The 13973-nt window shown below is 34.5% G+C and overlaps 1 long non-coding RNA gene across 2 annotated transcripts; it reads left to right on the top strand.

Annotated features, from left to right (window-relative positions):
• The first annotated feature begins 991 nt into the window (after window positions 1-991).
• On the top strand, window positions 992-4280 carry LOC130933367 (uncharacterized). Of its 2 annotated transcripts, none has more exons than XR_009067689.1 (7): window positions 992-1399; window positions 2005-2098; window positions 2261-2334; window positions 2594-2698; window positions 2860-2923; window positions 3667-3748; window positions 3923-4280. It is a non-coding gene; the product is annotated as an uncharacterized LOC130933367 (long non-coding RNA). The 2 variants fall into 2 exon arrangements; XR_009067688.1 differs by having other exon boundaries at window positions 2857-2923.
• Window positions 4281-13973: the final 9693 nt, after the last annotated feature.

Below are 13973 nucleotides of genomic sequence, written 5' to 3'. Positions count from 1 at the left end.
TGGATCGCTATAGGAGCATCTATTTGAATCCCCTTCAAAAGTGGCGTCTCTAAGGTTTGATCCTTGAACTTAAGAGTGAGTAAAAGATGGATATTTGACTCTAAAATTATACTCGTAAAAAATGCAAGTCTAAACTACTTTGCCATAGTTATCAGAACTGAATCGGATATAACCGATCGGTTCTACTGAAAAAACAGTAAATTGATGTCTTATCCGGTTCGGTTCATTATTAAGATCGGACTTGCAATTAACTCAATCAATGGTGGTCAAAAGTTGAACTCGGACAGTTTTGTTGCGAACCGGACTCGGTTTAGGCAGTTGAGCCGCACTTCTTTCTTGATCCGCACGCTCCGCACGTAGACCAGTGGGGTTTGGATCACTGTAAAAGCATCTATTTGAATCTCCTTCAAAAAGTGATTTTTTAAGGTTCAATCCTTGAACCTGACAATGAGTAAAAGCTCCCATCTCATTGTGACAAATGAATCTTCAATAGATGTAATGCTTATAATTATATATACCATGTTATTTTATATGTGCCACTAGTAGATTTTTTTATTATATTTGCTCAATATTTTATGTATTATATAAAAGTATGGATTATATCATAATTTACATGTAATTTAATTAAATCAAATTTAAATAATATAAAATGTTATTATCATTTAATTTTTACCTTTAATATTTAAATTTTGATTTTTTTATAATTTTATATATTTATTAAATTATTACCGAAATAGACTGTTCGACCAATAACCTATCAATTAGGGGTGTTCAAAATCGATCCAAACGAAACAAACTGATCAACCAAACCGAAAAAATAAAAAATCGAACAAATCAAAAACAAAAAAAACTAAACAAATCACGTTTTGCTGTTTTTTACGGTTTGGTTTGATTTTCGGTTTTGACACAAAAATCTTAACCAAACCGAACCGATCACTTAAAAAATCCCTAAAAGGCCAACACCCAGAGACCCAAACACTAAATAACCTAAACCTAGCAAGTAGCAGCGCCACTCTTAGTCTCTCATAGTCTCTCTCTAACGAAGGAACATCAATCCCCAATCCCCAATACACAGCCGTCGAGCCCCTTCCTCCCAGCAGCGTTTTCCTTCACCGTCGCCAACTCGCCGAACAGAGCCTCGCGGACAACACCTCGGCGTGGTCCTCTCTCCCTCCCTCCCTCCTTTCGCAGTTCACAGTTGCCGTTTCCCTCCCTCGCGTCGCATCTTCTCCCATTCCTTCCCTCGCTCTCGCAGCCTCTCCTTTCCTGCTGTGCTGGTGCTGCTGTTTTAATTTGTAAAATAGAAGATTCGCCTTAAGTAGGAGAATGAAGGCGTTCCTAGCACTGCAATATGCGAGATTTCTCTCCTCAAGGAAATGTAGCACATGAATATTGTTAGGTATTCTTTTCTTCATCCTAATCTCACTTTTTCTTGCTATTATTATTTGAATGCTTGTATCTCTGATGAATGCTGCTTTTTAGTAATTTGTGTTTGTAGTTTCAATTGGTGAAATTCATGTGACGTGGAAAATTGGAGGGTTTTTGGTGTTCATTGTGTGTGGTGTTTTTGGTGAAATTGAGGTTTCTTTCGTTTGGTGTTTTTGGTGGAAAATTGAGGCTTCATTGTGTGAAAAATTACTATGGTGTGTGGTTTGTACTTTGTAAATTGTAAGAAAATCATATATATGTTGGGATGTCTATGTTTAGTAGTTCAATCATGGTTAATCACAGAACCTGAAATGATATTTCCTTCAATGTGAGAGATGGGGAAGTAAAGGCATAAACATAACATACCAAATATGAGATAAACATAAACATAACATCAACATAAGAAATTCAACACAAACACCAAATTTTCAAACCTTTCAGTTCCACTTTTCAGAATTCTTAAACATGGGATACATTGTTTTCTTAAACCTTCAACAAATTTTTTCCTTTATGATTGTTGCTTGCTTTTGTTGTTATAGTTTCATTTTTGTAACTGCCAGCTTCATTTCTGTTTAGGTCAATGTGACTCTCTGGTTTGAGTGGAGCAAGATCGAGACGCCTATGGATGAAGTTGTTGTGCCTTATGATAGTCTAGCTCCAACTCCTGAAGGTAAGTTTCCTTTTTGCATTTTTCTTTTGTCTGATTACTTGATCTGAATCTAATGTAGCTAATCAATGTATTTGCTGCATGAACTGAAACTGGTGCATTGGCTATTTCTTTTTATACGATGAAATGATATGCCGGTTCCATGATATATGACATGTCATATAGGTGTGTGACAGGTGAAAGGATGCACTTCAGCTTTGCTGCAATTTGCAAAGACAACAAACATCCCCGTTCTTTTGGTGAGCAAGCATATGTTCATCAAACTTACTTTTTGTTTTGTTTATTAGGGTTTTTATTTTTTTAATTTTGTTTTGAATTTCTGTTTCTATGATACTAATTTTTTATGTTCTGTTTGTGAGTTTGTTGTTATGATTCTGATTTTTTAATTTCTATTTTTATGATTCTATTTCCTTGATCATATGATGTTTCTGCACGGGTAAGAAAATAACAGGTCTATGTCCAGGGATCACAGTCACAATGTGTTATCTTTCATTACAGGAAGAAAGATCACCCAATGCAGTGCAAGAGAAAGGTTTTAATTTTGATGATACTAGGATTATGAGAGGAGCATGGAGGAATGAGTCTAATCCTGATATCTGCAAGGTAAACCATTTTGCTTGACTTTGAAGTAGTGGTAAAAATTTGGAATTTCCTATTTCATAACTCATGTTTGAATTTTGCTAGGTAGAAATATTCTGACATAAATCCATCTACTTTCTTGTCTCATGTTATTTGGAAACTATTGTTTGTGTTTTTCCTAGAAGAAGCTATACAAAGTTTGTCAACTGTGTCCATGTGTCATGAGAACATACAACTGAACTTGATCAGGTGGGTAATTTAGAATTCTGTTATTTATTTATTTAGGGGTTGGTCTTTCTTGTTGGTCTCATGATCTATAATTTCTGCTTTTATATAGTTTCAATAGGCACTCTATTTTGTCTTTAACCTTTACACACTGAAATTTCACTTTGCATGCTTTCCACGTTGGAGGAGTTGGCCTTTACGTTTTCTTTTTGTCTTTGAAAAATAAATTTTCTTACAAGAGAATTTGTGATTCTTAGTTCTTCTCATCTTCTGAACAACTTGACTTATTTGGCTCAATGATCTGATGCAATAGTTTTGAATACTCTTACTATGGAGTATGGACACATGCCACAAAAAAAAAGCATATTGCTTTCTTGACAAATTTTGTTATAAATTGAGAAAGTGGTCTATCCACTTGGATTTGATGATGAAAGCTCATATGCTAATCTATTGTGAGATCTTTATCTGCTACAATTTTATGGTTGTTAATAATCTTTAGGTTTATACTATGTAGTTGGTAATAAGAATAAGAATGTCAAGCCCCTTATTTTTGCATGGTAACCAAGTGTAATGTCTATATTGCCTAATTTTCAACTAGCGGGCATAAACTAGATCCTTCATCTTAAATACTAATATTTGCTCGAAGAGAAGATGCTTTTGTTCAATGATGTAGTGTTTTATATTGTATCTTCCTTTTTCTGGTAAAATGCTTTACTTACAAGAAAAAACTGCTTACTTTCTTTGTGCTCGTGTGATGATTTGTTTAGTTACATAGGAGTTCTTCAGATGCCTTGCTATATATCAACAAATGCACAGATGCACAGAAATACGACTCTTCCTATTTTAAGGGTAAGCATTTTATATTTTGTTCTTGAAATTGCAATGTTGCTTTTTTTTCCTACTCATTGGAATTGATTTTTGTAACCTTTAAACTGCTATTTTTGGTAGAATATATTGATTGGTTAAGTAGTTTATAATCTTCTTAGGCTTATATTCTTTTCATTTTCTTGCTTATGCTTTCAGGTTTACTAAAATAGATGATTCTCCTCATATTTTATACATAATAATAAAAGGGAGGATGATGCACAAAACATGTCTACCTTGCCCAGCAGTATCTCAGCAAATCAACCAACGATGATTGCGAACATAGATACTAATGTAGATAACCTACAATTTTGAAGAAGCAAGTATGCAATTTAATACATTTACCTTACTGTATCAACTGCCAAGTCTTAGGTGGTGTTTATATGTATTTTTCATTTTTTTAAAATTTTCAATGTACAATAAGAAATTGAGATGAATAAGAAATTGAGATGTATAATGTATAATGAATTTTATAAAAGTAGGATCACATTTGTACGGTTAGATTGAAACATCTATAAATAAGTGAATACTTACTTTTACATGATATTGTAACTGAGCCTTTAGTTTTGATGTTGATGAACTAATTATATTTGTATGTGTTATAATCTTTTAGTTCAATGACTAAAATAAAAAAATAATGAGGTTTATTTTAGTATAGCGACAAAATAGGTATTCTAAATTCGATGATAGTGACAAATCAAAGACTCTATTGCGACTAAAACATTTGTGAGATACCTATCAATACTAGTTTAAAAGGAATTTGCGATGACATTTTGCGATAGTATTGCAAGTAATTGGCTACATATTATTTTTTTGCAAGTTAGCGACTATTTCATAACTCTACATTATCATTTCGAATAGCTTTGGTTTAGCGACAAAGTTCCTACAAATTTGATTAAGGATTTTCAAAGATTAGCTATGGATTTGCTACAAAATGTGACAGATTCGCGATTATATTAGCGGACAACTTGCGACGAGTTAGGTTAGGAAATATTTCTCGCTAATTAGCGTCAACTAATCATTCCATTTTGTCTACAAAGTTAGCTTGCATTTAGCGATAAGTCTGCTATAGTAGAGTTTGTCGCTAATTAGCGACTACCGTTTAGTCCATTTCTTCTATGGAATTAGCTTTTACTTTAGTGATTGATTTGCGACTATCTAATCGGTAGCTAAAAAAACTTTCCGATGAATTAGCGACTGTTGTATTTGCCTCACTGATCTGTGACTTGTAATTAGCGAGGAAAGCATTAGTTGCTAGGCGGTAGCTAATCCGTCACAAAATATATTTTGCGTCAGATTAGCGATGATTTTACGACTCTTTTTGTGGAAGCTAATTGGCCAAATTCTTGTAACCGGTGGTGGAATCAACGATGATTCTACTTAGTTGGGATCTATAGTGTGGATAAATAATAAAATTATTCATTAATCATTACTGCATTCCTTTTCTTGCTTATGAAAATTATATAGAAAACTCAGTCTATTAGTTGTAACCTCTGTACATATATAGTGAGAGTTTAGAAAAGCTTTCTCTTTTGCTGGTTGAAATGATTAAAAATGATGTCATCAAGTTATGCCAAGACAACTGTTGAGTTTGGAAAACTTAAATTAAAAGTGATGAACAAACATTATTAAATATGTTTAAGTGTTTAAATAATTTCCAATGGTTTGTTTGATGATTTTTATTCAAGTGTGCAGGAAGCAAAATAGTTTTCCACAATGGGCCAAAAAGCTAATCAAACCCACTTTGATTAATGAATTAATTTAGCCTTGTGCAAATTAAATAAATCAAGTGGCTGAATTTTGAGATTGAGATAAGCCCAAATCAGAAGCCCATAAACCAAAGTTGATAAATCAAAGAATGGAGCCCAAGGATCTCAAGCATGCTTCATTTCTCCATGCCTTGGTTATTGGAACCCAAATTTCAATTCAATTAACTTTATTCTTTGGTAACCAAAAGTCAGTCACATGACTTTATGCCTTGGTAACCAAAAATCAATTCAATTCAATTTATTTGCATTGAAAGCTCCACGGTTACCTACTCCCCTTTGGAATGGAATTTAAAGTTAATTCAATTGGTTTAATTGCATTGGTAACAGGAAAGAGAAAACTCAAAATTTATTTGATGACATTAATTGATTTCACACGTTACTATACCTAGTGGAATGGAAGTGGAAATTAACTCATTTTAATTTCATTCATTACTTCCATTGATAGTTTTTTTTCTCTCTTCTCTCTCTATGTTTCGGTCACTTCACTGACAGGGAAGAAGCTTGTAGAAGTAAGCTATCAGAAGAAGAAAAACAGAAGCTATGAAGAAGCAAGTGACCAAGGTGATGATGGCCCTTGCAGAAAGAAGATCTACAGTATGGCGTGGCTAGGATTTTTGCTACTAAGGACAAGATGTGGAGAAGAAGCTTCAGGCTCTCCATATCCAAAAATGGAAGCAATCTAATTCGGCCAGAGAAGAAGATCCCTTAGGTGAAGCTCGTTTCTACTTTTTGTTCATCCATCACAGAAGGTAGCTACTGTAGCTACGTGGAGGAAGAAGCAGAAATAGAACAGATGGAGCTGTCAAGGATCAATGATTCATCAAGGGTCAGGATTCTTTCTTGGGGACAAAGTCAAGATGGAAGGCTCAGATTGATGAAGATTGATAAGAATGGATGAGAGAGAGGTACATTAATGTTGTTATGATTTTGGTTTTCCTCTCTCTTCTCTCTGTCCGAACCGGTTTTAGGTTGAAGAAGAAGAAGTTGGCTCAGTTGAATCGTTTCAACTTTGGAAGCTTCCCCTTCTATGATAAGGGTGAACGGCCAAGGCTTGAGACAAGGAGAGTAAGCACAGAGTTCTCATAGCTACCCAAGCTAACAGAAGTTCTTCTCCTTCAATGTTTTCTATTTTGTATTTTCTTTAGTTTTGTCTGTCTTGAGTCTCATGGTGAAAAAGGCAAACAGTGTGAGGTTTGTAAGAAAAAGCCAGTGAGTGGAAAAAGACAGAGGGTACAAAATCAAAGAAAAAGCCATAGATGTATTAGAGGTCCTTTGTACATCTGTGTTGTGTATCATGATTCTGTGGGAATCTCCTTGCAAGTTGGGTTAGTACTTAGCAGTTGAAAGCTTGGCAGGTGACCAAGTCAAGTTCAGGATTGGGGATAGATTCTAGACTTGTCCCGGATAGGAAAGATAGTTCCTAGGGAGAATTGGTGTTTGTAATCAAAGATGATTATAGTGAAATTCCATCATTGTTGTGATGGAGACTGGATGTAGACTGCATTAGCAGCTGAACCAGGATACTTCTTGGTGTGATTCTTTCTTTCTCTTCTACTCCATTTCTATTTCTGTTGCGTAGGAGAAAAAATTGAAAAATATCTCCTGACTGATTACGAGACAAAAAGAAAATGTCTCTTAACTAGTTACGAGACAAAAAGAAGAAAAATCTCCTGAAGCTATTTCAAATGGCAGAAAGTAACACTCTGCAAAAAGAGGCTAAGATTCAACCCCCTTCTCTTAGCCACTGATTACCATCTATTGGTATCAGAGCTTGGTCTCAAAAAGATCAAGCTTTGCAGCTTGGAGAAAAGATCCTGTTGGCAGAGAATAGTGGCTTAAACCTGGTGGCCTACACATTGACAGAAGGGCAGTCAAGCAATAGACCTCCACTCTGCAATGAAAATAACTACACCTATTGAAAAGAAAGAATGAAGATTTTTGTTCAATCAGTAGATTACAGACTCTGGAAGATAATCTTGGAAGGTCTTCAATTTCCAACAACTACAGGAGCTAATGGTGTGGTTTCTCTCAAGAATGAAGCCAGTTGGACAAAAGAAGACAGAAAAAAGGTGGAACTCAATGCCAAAGCTATCAACTTGCTCAACTGTGTGATCAGCTTCGAGGAGTACCAACGGGTATCAAGATGCACAACGGCAAAAAAAATCTGGGACAAACTTCAAATCACTCATGAAGGTACAACCCTTGTAAAGAAGACCAGAATAGACATGCTGAACAGATAATATGAAATGTTCTCAATGAAGGAAGGAGAATCAATAGATGAACTGTTTGAAAGATTCAACATCATCATCAATGGCTTGGATGCTATGGGGATCACATATCCTAATTTGTGCTTGTGAGGAGAATTTTGAAAAGTCTCACAAAAGAGTGGAAAACTAAGGTAATAGTGATATCTGATAATAGTGGTCTTGATTCTATGACTTATGATGATTTGAGAGGAAATTTACTTGCTTTTGAAAATACATATTTAAAAAAGGATACAAAAAAGAAAGGAATAGCTCTCAGTTCTGTTACTAACCCTCTGGATGATGAATCTAGTGATAACTCATCTGAAAATGATTTTGTTTTGTTTGCTAAGAAATTCAGAAAAATGGTAAAGCTGAAGGAAAGAAGCAAAGGAAGCGACTCAAGAAAACCAAAGAAATATTTAAGTAAAGTGATCTGCTACAATTGCAAAGAGGCTGGGCACTTCAAATCAAATTGCCCTAAGCTGAAGAAGGAGGATAAGTCGAAGGGGAAAAGAAGAAAGGTCTTATGGCTTTATGGGAAGACTTGGAAAATGACTCTGATGAAGATGAAAAATCAGAAACCAAGTATCAAACCTGCCTCATGCCAGATCACGTGGAACAGGTAGTTTTCCCTAACCTTAACACTGAAGACTTTCATCTTATGATAGATCACCTTTTTGAAAAGATTAGATGCTTCCTAAGTGAAAACCAAGATCTTGAGTCTCAAATTGCTATTTTAAAAGCTGAAAATGGTTTTCTCAAAGATAAATTAAGGGAGGCTGAAACTGTTGTTGAACTTGTTGAAGAAAACAAGCAGTTAAAAGCCCAACTTAAAAGCTGTGAATACCACCATTCTGTGACTGCAAATCTGAATTATTTTGAAGAAAATGAGTGGCTGCATAAAGAGATAAAAAGGCTTAAAGAAGACCTAGTCAACTTTGCTCAAAGTTCTGAAAATTTAAATCAACTCTTGGCTAGTCAAAAACCTCTTTATGATAAAGCTGGGTTGGATTTTCATAAAACTGCAAAATTTGGTGAGAAACCTTCTTTTACAAACATGGCATCAACTTCAAATGACATAAGGTTTCAAAACCCAACAAGCTTTAGAAAAACAACAACTCAAAGATTTTGTAGACTTTGCAATCACAATGGATATTTTCCTATTCAGTGCTTCTTTGGTGAAAGAATGATTGAAAATAAGGTTTACAAAATTATTTTTGATTATAATGACTTGGGACAAAGAAGATGGTTTAACGTCAAAGGATCCAAAAAGATTTGGATACTTAAGGTCACTTGAGCTTATTTTGTAGGTGTGCCTAGCATCCAAGCGAAAGGACAACATGTGGTACATGGATAGTGGATGTTCTAGGCATATGACCGGAAATTGTGGAAAGGCAACCTTCTTCATTAAGCTTGATGAGTATGATGGAGGGTTTGTCACTTTCGATGATAATGAAAAAGGAAAGATAGTGGCCATAGGTAAAGTTGGTAAGAGTTTTTCTTCCTTCATAAATGATGTTTTACTTGTTGATGGGCTGAAACACAATTTAATAAGCATTAGCCAATTATGTGATCTTGGTTATGAAGTTGTTTTTAGAAAATTAGATTGCTTAGTTATTTGTGAAAAATCTGGGAAATTCTTGTTTGAAGCTAAAAGATGTAATAATGTGTATGGATTAACTCTTGAGGATTTAAAAAATCAAAAAGTGACATGCTTTACATCACTTGAATCTGAAAAATGATTTTGGCACAAGAAATTGGGACATGCAAGCATGTACCAAATTTCTAAACTTGTTAAGAAAAACTTGGTAAGAGGTATTCCGAACATTAAATTTGATAAGTATATTACTTGTGATGCTTGTCAACTAGGCAAACAAGTAAAATCCTCTTTTAAACCAAAAGATGGAATTTCTACTAAGAGGCTATTGGAAATGTTGCATATTGATCTTTTTGGTCCAACTAGAACTCAAAGTTTAGGAGGTAAACACTATAGTTTGGTGGTGGTGGATGACTGCTCTAGATTCGGTTGGGTACTCTTCCTAGCTCATAAGAATGATGTTTTCCATGCTTTTTCAACTCTTTGTAAAAGAATTCAAAATGAAAAAGATTTGAAAATTGCCCACGTGAGAAGTGATCATGGAAAAGAATTTGAAAATCAAGATTTTGAAAAATTCTGTGATGATTTTGGAATTGCACATAACTTTTCATGTCCTAGAACTCCTCAACAAAATGGGGGTAGTTGAAAGAAGGAATAGAAGCCTTCAAGAAATGACTAGGGCTATGCTTTATGAAAATGATGTTCCAAAATTTTTGTGGGCTGAAGCTGTAAATACAACTTGTTATATTTTGAATAGGACTATCATTCGAAAAGGATTAAAAAAAACTCCCTGTGAGCTATGAAAAGGAACCCCACCTAATCTTAAGTATTTCCACTTTTTGGATGCAAATGTTTTGTACTTAACAATAAAGAAAATCTTGGAAAATTTGATCCAAAATCCTATGAAGGAATGTTTGTTAGATACTCCACCACTAGCAAAACTTTTAGAATTTACCTCAAGGAACATAGAACCATAGAGGAATCCATACATGTGTTCTTTTGTGATACTAATTCAATTCTCAGTGCCCTTTTAGATGATGATACAAGAAGTGAAGCTGATATGAATCATCAACCAAGTCAGGAAAGTCCCAATACTGTCCCAAGTGAAGAACCTGTCCGTCCAGAAATATCTCATTAGGATGGAGGAGACATTTCAGTTTTGTCTCCTGAACCAATTAGAGAATCCGGAACAGAACAGTCAGCTGAAGCTCATCAACGCAGAACCTTACCTCAAAGGCCAAGAGAATGGAAGTTTATGAAGGGTTAGCCCCATGATTTTATCATTGGTGATCCTTCCCAAGGCGTACATACTAGATCCTCAAGCAAGAAGCAATTGGAACCTAGCAATGTTGCTTTCTTGTCCCAATTGGAACCTCTCAACATGAAGCAAGCTCTTGAAGACCCCTCTTAGGTCAAAGCCATGGAAGAAGAGCTAGCTCAATTTAAAAAGAATGAGGTTTGGACACTTGTACCAAATCCAAATGGTAAGAAGGTAACCAGTACAAAGTGGATCTTTAAAAATAAATTAGGTGAGGATGGTAGTGTTCATAACAAGGCTAGATTAGTGGCCCAATATTACGATCAAGAGAAAGGTATTGATTTTGATGAGTCATTTACCCCGGTGGCTAGAATGGAAGCAATTAGGTTGCTTCTTGCCTATGCTGCCCATAAGGGCTTTAGAATGTTCCAAATGGATGTTAAATGTGCTTTCCTTAATGGTTTTATAGATAGGGAAGTATTTGTGGCTCAATCCTCCGGTTTTGAAAGTAAAGAATTTTCAAATCATGTTTTTAAACTTTCAAAGGCTCTTTATGACCTTAGGCAAGCTCCAAGAGCTTGGTATGAAAGGCTGAGTGCATTCTTGTTGGAAAATAAGTTTTAAAGGGGTACCACCAATACTACTTTGTTTATAAAAAAATCTAATGATGATATTTTACTTGTTCAAGTTTATGTGGATGACATAGTGTTTGGTTCCGCCAATGAAACCTTGTGTGAAGAGTTTGGAAAACTTATGACTAGTGAGTTTGAAATGAGTTTAATGGGAGAACTAACTTTTTTTCTTGGTCTCCAAATTAAACAAACTCCTAGTGGTATTTTTATTCACCAAGGTAAATATGCAAAAGAATTAATCAAGAAATTTGGCCTTGAAAATTCCAAACCAATGGGAACACCTATGCATCCAAATACTAAACTTGAAAAGGATGATAATGGCAAAGATGTGGATGAAACATGGTATAGAGGAATGATAGGCTCATTCATGTATCTTACATCCTCTAGGCCGGATATTGTTCAAAGTGTGGGTGTATGTTTAAGGTTTCAATCTCACCCAAAAGAATAATATCTTTCGGTCGTTAAAAGAATCATTAAATACATTAAGGGAACATGTGACTTTGGCTTATGGTATCTTAGATCTAATGATTTTTGTGCAGTAGGATTTTGTGATGCAGATTATGCGGGAGATCGAGTGGATAGAAGAAGCACATCCAGAATGTGTTGCTTCCTTGGAAGCTCACTAAACATGTGGTCAAGCAAGAAACAAGCCACTGTTGCTCTATCCCCGGCTGAAACTGAATACATATCTGCCTCTGCTTGTTGTTCTCAATTAATTTGGTTAAAAACTCAATTAGAGGATTATAAATTGAAAATCAACAACATACCTTTATTTTGTGATAATATGAGTGCAATAAACATTTCTAAAAATCATGTTCTGCACTCTAGAACTAAGCACATTGAAGTTAGATATCATTTTATTAGAGAACATGTGTAAAAAGTACTATTGATATTCAATTTGTGAAATCCGAGGAATAACTTGCTGATATATTCACTAAACCATTGTGTGAAGATAGGTTCTGTTCATTGAGGAACAGTTTGGGTATGTTGGATTTGAGTTTTGTTGAAAAATTATCATTTTACTGACTCTGTTTGTTTTTGTCTCATAGGCAGCAAGGAGACAAATCTAGGCAAGTGATGAACTCTTCAAAGGAAGACTTGTATAAAGTCCAGAAAATTTGTGGATTAAAAATGAATTGTGCCTTATTGCCCAGCATGCTGTAACCATCTTTTGGGCCTATGTAAGACAAATTTTGTTCACATGATATGATCTCATTATTTTTAAATCATAAAACTCTTTTAATTTTTGAAATTAATTTTTCAACATGCCATCACTTTACTCCATTTCAAGTCATGTCAGCTTTAATCTTTTTTCATTCCTCATAACTTGTGATTTTAGTTTTCATGTTTTTTAAAAATTCAAATTAATTTTTGAAAACCGTTTTCATTAATGATTTTTCTTTAAAAGAGAAGGTTTGTTCCTAGTATTAATGACAGTTCTTTTACTCCTAAAAAGTGGATCATATCAGAGGATAGCTATTTGAAACACCCTTGTTCTTTATGCTGTTTTGAACTCCATTCCCATATCTTTATCTTACTTTATGATTCATCATATGCGAGACTGTGTGAAAAGTGATAAAAGGAGTAACTTGTCATATGGTATGTTTTTTACTTACTTGATTGAGCATTTTAATGTTGATTTGAGTAATGAGCCTGTTGAGAATAAAGTGTACACAATCAAAGGTGGTGGTATACCGCAACATGATAAAGGTAAAGATGTTCACTTGGAGTTTGCTACTATGACCAAGCAAATGGTAAAATCTAGCAAAGAAGCTAGAAAGCTTGCATTGCAAAATGAAAAGGCTTGGCTAAAATCTCATGAAAGGATAAACTTGCTCTTAAAGCATTTGGATTCAGTTGATGAGGACATGGCTTCTTTCAAGAAAAAAGATGATGTTCTAGAATCTAATGAAGAAAATTCTGATGCCTAAGTTTGCTCCCTGTTGCTACTGCTGCTGAATGCTCTCTGTGTATTTGACTCAGTGAAACTATTTTCATTTGTCTTGGATGACTGTACCAAACTTAACTTTGATGCTGTTTTGTTTTATGCTTTAATTATTATGGACTGTATTGTTTTTTCTCCAATTTTTTTTGCAGGGTCCCTCCTCGATGACAAAAGGGAGAGAAGAGAAAAAGGGCTGAATTGAAATGGTTATGTTTCATTGATTTGTTGTCCTGTTTTGCTCTGTATGTTTCATTAATTTGTTGTTCTGTTTTGCTCTGTTTTATGCTCTGATCTGGCTCTATTTTGAGTACTTTGTGTAAGTGGGTTAATTTTGACTTAAGCTTTGATTGTCATTGATAAATTTATTTGCTCAAATGCATGTGTGCTGACTGAATTGTGTAAAGTGTTTGCTAAATTTTTTTTATGAAAATCTGGCTCTATTTTAAAGGTTCCATTTTTTTTTGAAATTTTTATCTTCTGGAACTCTTTTGAGCTTATATACAGGTTTTGCTCCCTTGAATATTTGGTTGAATCAGGCATACCTTAAGGGGAAGCTTATTGAACAAAAGAAAGGGGGAGATTTTTTTGAAAATCTTCAAAGGGAAGTTCTCTATCTTAACTCTTTCAATTCAATTTAATAATGTTTCTCATCAGGGGGAGATTGTTGAGTTTGAAAAACTTAAATTAAAAGTGATGAACAAACATTATTAAATATGTTTAAGTGTTTAAATAATTTTCAATGGTTTGTTTGATGATTTTTATT

The sequence above is a fragment of the Arachis stenosperma genome, chromosome 6 (assembly GCF_014773155.1).
Source record: "Arachis stenosperma cultivar V10309 chromosome 6, arast.V10309.gnm1.PFL2, whole genome shotgun sequence".
In the NCBI taxonomy this organism is placed as follows: domain Eukaryota; kingdom Viridiplantae; phylum Streptophyta; class Magnoliopsida; order Fabales; family Fabaceae; genus Arachis; species Arachis stenosperma.
Note: the sequence above shows the minus strand (reverse complement) of the source record. Positions and strands in the feature narration are given on the sequence as shown.